The following is a 7,032-nucleotide window of genomic DNA, read 5'->3' as shown; positions in this document are numbered from 1 at the left end:
GAAAGTTTTAAAAAATAATGGTCAGGTATTTTGTAGAATGTTTCCAAATTGGACTAGTCTAATGTTTTTATTATGATTATACTTGGATTTTTGGATGGATACCAGAGATAAATTGTTATTCTCATCACATCTTATTAAGGGTACATATTATCAACATGGCTTATCACAGTGGATGTGAACTTCAGTCACTTGTCTTAAGTAGTGGTTGTCAGATTTATTTATAGTAAACCTTCTCCTTATGCCTGTTTTGGAAGGAAGTCCATGTGGGAAGCCCATACACAAGGAGTGGGGAATTATGCTCCACTTCCTTGAGGCCAGAGTCTTTAGATAAATCATTCAGAATCTTCTGAAGGGGAAGTTTGGTTACTTTCCCATTTACTTTTTTGTTTTAAAGATTTTATCTACTTATTTGAGAGGTAGAGTTACAGAGAGAGAGGGAGAGACAGAGAGCAAGGTCTTCCTTCTGCTGTTTCACTCCTGAAATGGCTGCAACGGCTGGAGCTGGGCCGATCTGAAGTCAGGAGCCAGGAGCTTCCTCTGGGTCTCCCATGGGGGTAGAAGGGCCCAAGGACCTGGACCATCTTCTACTGCTTTCCCAGGCCATAGCAGAGAGCTGGATAGGAAGTGGGAATCTGGAACATGAACCAGTGCCTGTGTGGGATGCTGGTGCTGCAGGCGGAGGCTATAGTCTACTGCACCACAGTGCTGGCCCCTACCATTTACTTATGTATTCAGTCATTTATGTCAATACAAACTCATTCATTTTGAATGTTTTGAGTTGTAATCCAATATTTCTTAATTTTGCTGCCCTCCTCTTCCGGCTTTGGTCATGGGGAGTTCTTTCAGTTTGCTCTGTGAGTTCCCACTGATGCCGCTGCTCTAACACTGGAGCATTCTACCCTCACAACTAAGAGAAACATGGCCTTCACCATCACCACACAGCTACTGTGTCGTTCACTGCCACTGTACAAGTGTCGGAGGAAACTACTTTATGGAACAAATTGCCCATGTACCGTTCCTTTTTCCCTCAGTTGAGCAGGTTCTACTCATTTCTTTCTTTCTTTGAAGATTTATTTTATTTATTTGAGAGTCAGCACGAAAGAGAGGGAGAGGCGGAGGCAGAGAAAGGTCTTCCATCCCCTGGTTCATGCCCCATATGGCTGCAATGGTCATACTGGTCCAGTAGGCAGTGCCAGAAGCCAGGAGCTTCATCTGGGGCCATCCTTCCTGCATTTCCAGGCCATCAGCAGGGAGCTGGGTGGGAAGTGGAGCAGCTGGGGCTTGAACTGGTGCCCCTATGGGATGCTGGTGCTGCAGGCAGTGGCTTAACCCACAGCAGTGGCTAGGTTTTACTCATTTCTGAAGTTTCTTAAATCAGCAGCATTTCCGCAGACCCTTCAGTGAGACTGCTTCATAAATTGGTAAGTCAGTTAAATCTTTTGGCACTTTCCGAATTCCATGGGATCCCACAGCCTCCAAAATGCTTTTTACATTTGCATATATTAAGGTCCACTCTTTCTGCTATAAAATTTGATGGGTTTTGACAAAGGCATTATGCCATGACTCCATCATCACAATACCACACACTCCTCTGAATCTATCTGTGCTTTACCTTTCCAAGCTATACCTTTCCCAAGTCCTGATGACCACTGATAAGTTTCTCATCTCTAGACTTGTCTTATCCAGATGTCATATAAGTGGGATTATACAGTATGAAACCTTTCAGACTGACTTTTTTTTGTCAATATGTAAAATACACTTGAGATTTTTCCATATGTTTTCATGACTTGAGAGCTCATATTTTTTATTGCTGAGTGCATTATAGAAATGAACCACAGAGGGCCGGCGCCGCGGCTCACTAGGCTAATCTTCCACCTTGTGGCGCCGGCACACCGGGTTCTAGTCCTGGTCGGGGCGCCGGATTCTGTCCCAGTTGCCCCTCTTCCAGGCCAACTCTCTGCTGTGGCCAAGGAGTGCAGTGGAGGATGGCCCAAGTGCTTGGGCCCTGCACCCCATGGGAGACCAGGAGAAGCACCTGGCTCCTGCCATTGGATCAGCGTGGTGCACCAGCTGCAGCGCTCCAGCCACGGCGGCCATTGGAGGGTGAACCAACAGAAAAGGAATACCTTTCGCTCTGTCTCTCTCTCACATTGTCCACTCTGCCTGTCAAAAAAAAAAAAAAAAAAAAAAAAAAAAAAAAAAAAAAAAGAGTTCTTTGTGGGACCGGCGCCATAGTGCACTAGGTTAATCCTCTGCCTGTGGTGCTGGCATCCCATATGGGTGCCGGTTCTAGTCCCGGCTGCTCCTCTTCCAGTCCAACTCTCTGCTGTGGCCCAGGAGGGCAGTGGAGGAGGGCCCAAGTGCTTGAGCCTCTGCACCCGCATGGGAGACCAGGAAGAAGCACCTGGCTCCTGGCTTCGGGTTGGCACAGTTCCTGCTGTAGCAGCCATTTGGGGAGTAAACTAATGGAATGAAGATCTTTCTCTCCATCTCTCCCTCTGTTTGTAACTCTACCTCTTAAAAAAAAGTTATTTGTATGTTTTTACTACAAATCTTTTTATTAGACAAGTGTTTTGAAAATATTTTTCAGTATGTGTGGCTTTCTTTTTCATCCTCTTAAATGTATGCTTTATATAGTAGAAAATTTTAAATAAAGTCTAACTTATTTTTTTCTGTTTCATAGAGTGTGCTTTTTGTGTTCTACTTAAAAGAATCTCAACAAATAAAGGTTATGGATGTTTTCTCCAAGAGGTTTTATTCTTTGCATTCAATTTTATGATTGTTTTGGGTTAATTTTTGTTTAAGGTACAAAGATTACTTATAGATTCTTTCTTTCACATTTGTATATAGACATCCGATTATCTTTACACCAATTGTTATTTATATAATTTTTCCTTTTCCTGTTGAATTGCCTTTGCATCTTTCTCAAAAATGAGTTGACTGTATTCATGTGGGTGTATTTTGAGCATTTCCATTCTATTCTCTTGACTGATATACCTATTTGCTCATAGTAACGATGTCTTAAAATTGTTTTACCAACTCTGATCATATGTAGACAAGGTCGTAGTCAAAGTGGAAGTTCTCTCCTCCCTTCAGAGAAAGGTACCTCCTTCTTTGATGACCTGTTCTTTTCACTGGGATCTCACTCATGGAGATCTTTCATGTAGGGTTTTTTTTTTTTTTTTTCCCAGAGTGTTTTGGCTTTCCATGCCTGTAATACTATCATGGGCTTTTCAGCCAGATCCGCGTGCCTTAAGGGCTGATTCTGAGGCCAGAGTGCTGTTTAGGACGTCTGCCATTCTATGGGTCTGCTGTGTATCTCGCTTCCCATGTTGGATCATTCTCTCCTTTTTTTATTCTATCAGCTAGTATTTGCAGACACTAGTCTTGATTATGTGCTCCCTTTGGCTCTTAGTCCTATCATTATGATCAATTGTGAACAGAAATTGATCAGCGGGACTAGTGAGATGGCATTGGTACATGCCACCTTGATGGGATTGAATTGGAATCCCCTGGTATGTTTCTAACTCTACCGTTTGAGGTAAGTCAGCTTGAGCATGTCCCGAATTGCACATCTCTTTCCTCTCTTATTCCCACTCTTATATTTAACAGCGATCACTTTTCAGTTAAGTTTCAACACTTGAGAATGACTGTGTATTGATTACAGTATTCAACCAAAGGCTTCCATAGCCTTGGCAACTCATGACAAGAGCCTAGAGTGATTACTGATGCCATAAACAAGAGTGTCAATTTGTTAAGTCAAGAACAGGAGTCACTGTTCCCTTGCTCCTCATGTAGGATCTCTGTCCTTAATGTGCTGTACATTGTGATTTAATGCTATAACTAGTACTCAAACAGTATTTTTTACTTTGTGTTTCTATGTGGGAGCAAACTGTTGAAATATTTACTTAATATATGCTAAACTGATCTTCTGTATATAAAGAGAATTGAAAATGAATCTTGATGTGAATGGAAGGGGGGAGGGAGAGGGAAAGGGGAGGGTTGCGGGTGGGAGGGAAGTTATGGGGGGGGAAGCCATTGTAATCCATAAGCTGTACTTTGGAAATTTATATTCATTAAATAAAAGTTTAAAAAATTGTTTTAAAGACTTATTTATTTGTTTATTTAAAAGACAGAGAGAGGGGCCTGTGCTCTGGTGCAGCGTGTTAAAGCCCTGACCTGAAGCGCCGGCATCCTATATGGGCGCCGGTTTGAGTCCCAGCTGCTCCTCTTCTGATCCAGCTGTCTGCTATGGCCTGGGAAAGCAGTAGAAGATGGCCCAAGTCCTTGGGCCCCTGTACCCATGTGGGAGACCCGGAAGAAGCTCCTGGCTCCTGGCTTTGGATTGGTGCAGCTCCAGCTGCTGCGGCCATCTGGGGAGTGAATCAGCGGATGGAAGACCTCTCTCTCTCTATCTCTACCTCTCTCCCTAACTCTGTCTTTCAAATAAATAAAATAAATCTTAAAAAAATAAAAGAGCGAGAGAGAGAGAGAGAGAGAGAGAAAGATTTTTCATCCATTGGTTCACTCTCCAAATGACTGCAAAGACTGGGGCTGGGCCAACCAAAGCCAGGAGCCTGGAACTCCATCCAGATCTCTCAACCATTTGAGCCATCTTCTACTGCCTTCCCGGGTGCATTAGCAAGGAGCTAGATCAGAAGGAGAGAAACCAGGACTTGAACTGGCACTCTGATGTGGGATGCCAGCCTCATAGGCCACAGCTTAACCACTGCACCTCAGTGCTGGCCCCACTGTCTGGAATATTTTAGCTTTGTAGTGAGTCTTGAGATCATGTATCGTGAGTCCTCCAAACTGGGTCCTCAGCATTGTGCTGATAGTGCTAGACATTTTGCCTTTCTGTATGCAATTGGTTCTCTGGATTCTGGGCTTCTGCTTCTGAGGGTTCAACCAACTATGGATCAAAGTATCTGGAAAGAAAATTGTATCTGTACTGAACATGCCTAGACTTTTTCTTGTAATTTGCTAAACAGTACAGCACAACAATTATTTATGTAGCATTTATAGTGTGTTGGTATTTATAACTAATCTATAGATGATGTAAAGTATATAGGTGGATAGGCATAGGTTGTTTATATAGGATTTTATAATGGGGACTGACACTTTCACAGATAATTGTGGTGTGCGGGGATTGTCCAGTTAGACTTACAATACGTTTGTCAATCCTTGCAAAATAATTTGAAGGGATTTGTTTGGGATCACAGTCTGCAAAGTTAGGAAGAGCTAGTAACTTAAAAATAATGAATCTTCCAGTCCTGGAACATGGATTATTTCTCCATTCATTTTTATCTTTTATTTCTTTTATGGTGTTTTGTTTATCTGCATGCAGATTCTATGTACATTTTCTTAGATTTTTATCTAAAAATATTAAAATTTCCATGTTTCAAATATTTTTAAAGAAATATTTATTTATTTATTTGAAAGTCAGAGTTAGAGAGAAGGAGAGGCAGAGCGAGAGTGAGAGAGCAAGAGCGAGAGCGAGAGTGAGAGCGAGAGAGAGAGAGGTCTTCCATCTGCTGTTCACTCCCCAGACGGCCACAACTGCCGGAGATGTGCCACTCCGAAGCCAGGAGCCAGGAGCTTCTTCCAGGTCTCCCAATGTGGGTGACTTATTGCTTTCCTAGGCCACAGCAGAGAGCTGGATGGGAAGTGGAGCAGCCGGGACTTGAACCAGCACCCATATGGGATGCTGGTGCTACAGACGGTGGCTTTACCCACTATGCCACAGTGCCAGCCTCCATTTTTATCTTATTTCTCCTTCTGTTTGTTCTGGTAATTTCTGTGTTTCAAAGAGTTGATTTATATTATCTGTTCCCAAATTTGTGAAAATAAAGTTGTCTGTGGTATTTTTGTACATTATTTTTAATGTCTAGGAAATATTTTGTCTCCAATGTTTTTTCCCTTGTCCTGTCATGCCTAGAGTTTGATACATTTTTTGATATTTTCAGAGGACTAGCTTTTGTTTTCCTTTCTGTTATCTTCCTGATTTAGTTTCATTGATTTCTAGTCAAATATTTATTATTGCTTTTATTCTATTTCCTTTAGGTTTAAATTGATCTTCCTTTTCTGGTTTCCTATTGGGAACATTTGATGATTGATTTTTAAATCTCACTTCTTTTCTGATATGTTTATTTCACGGTATAAATTTCCCTCTAAAATTGTAAGACATCTTTTAATTTTCATTTAGTTTAAAATATTTTAAAATGTTCTTTTATGATTTCTTTTACTTTGGATCATACAAAATCACATTATGTAAGTATCTGAGGATTCTTCAGCAATCTTTCTGTTGATATCTTGTTTTACTATATCCCATTCTGGATATGGCTTTAAATTTAGCAATGTGAATTTGCATGCTTTTAAATATTTATTGTGTATTTTATGGACCAAGGTGTGATCTATTTTGGTACCCTTCTAAGTGACCTTGAGTTGAGTATATACTCTACTCTTGTTGGACAGAATAACTGCAAGTGTCATTTTGATCAAAGGGACTTTAACTTTATACTTAGTGCTTGATAATGCAAAAGGGAAAATGGATTGATCAAAAAAGTGGCTTTGGAAAAATCATTTTAGAATGTAATCCATGTCCCAGAAGTTTTTAACTTTTCTGGTAGAAATGAAAAGAAATATGAATAAAGAAAAGTTGATTCATGTAATTTCCTTTAAAATACTTATTTATTTATTCTTTTATATTTACTTAAAAGGCAGAGCATTAGATAAAGAGGGAAGGAGACATGCACACACACACACACACACACAGAGAGAGAGAGAGAGAGGGAGAGAGAGAAACAGAGAGAGAACAAGATCTTATATTCTTTGGTTCACTCCTCAAAAGTTTGCAACAGTCAAGGCTTGACCTGCCTAAAACCAGGAGCCAGAAATCCATCCCACATGAGTGTCAGGGACCTAAGTACATAATGAGCATTTGTTGCCTTCCCAAGCACATTAGCAGGAAGCTGGATAGGAAGCAGATCAACCAGGGCTCAAATCAGCACTCTGATATGGGATGCCAGCATT

Source organism: Oryctolagus cuniculus, chromosome 9 (assembly GCF_051225735.1).
Source record: "Oryctolagus cuniculus isolate XC-2025 breed Fujian yellow rabbit chromosome 9, ASM5122573v1, whole genome shotgun sequence".
Lineage (NCBI taxonomy): Eukaryota > Metazoa > Chordata > Mammalia > Lagomorpha > Leporidae > Oryctolagus > Oryctolagus cuniculus.
The sequence above is the reverse complement of the archived record's forward strand: the minus strand, read 5'-3'. Positions refer to the sequence as shown.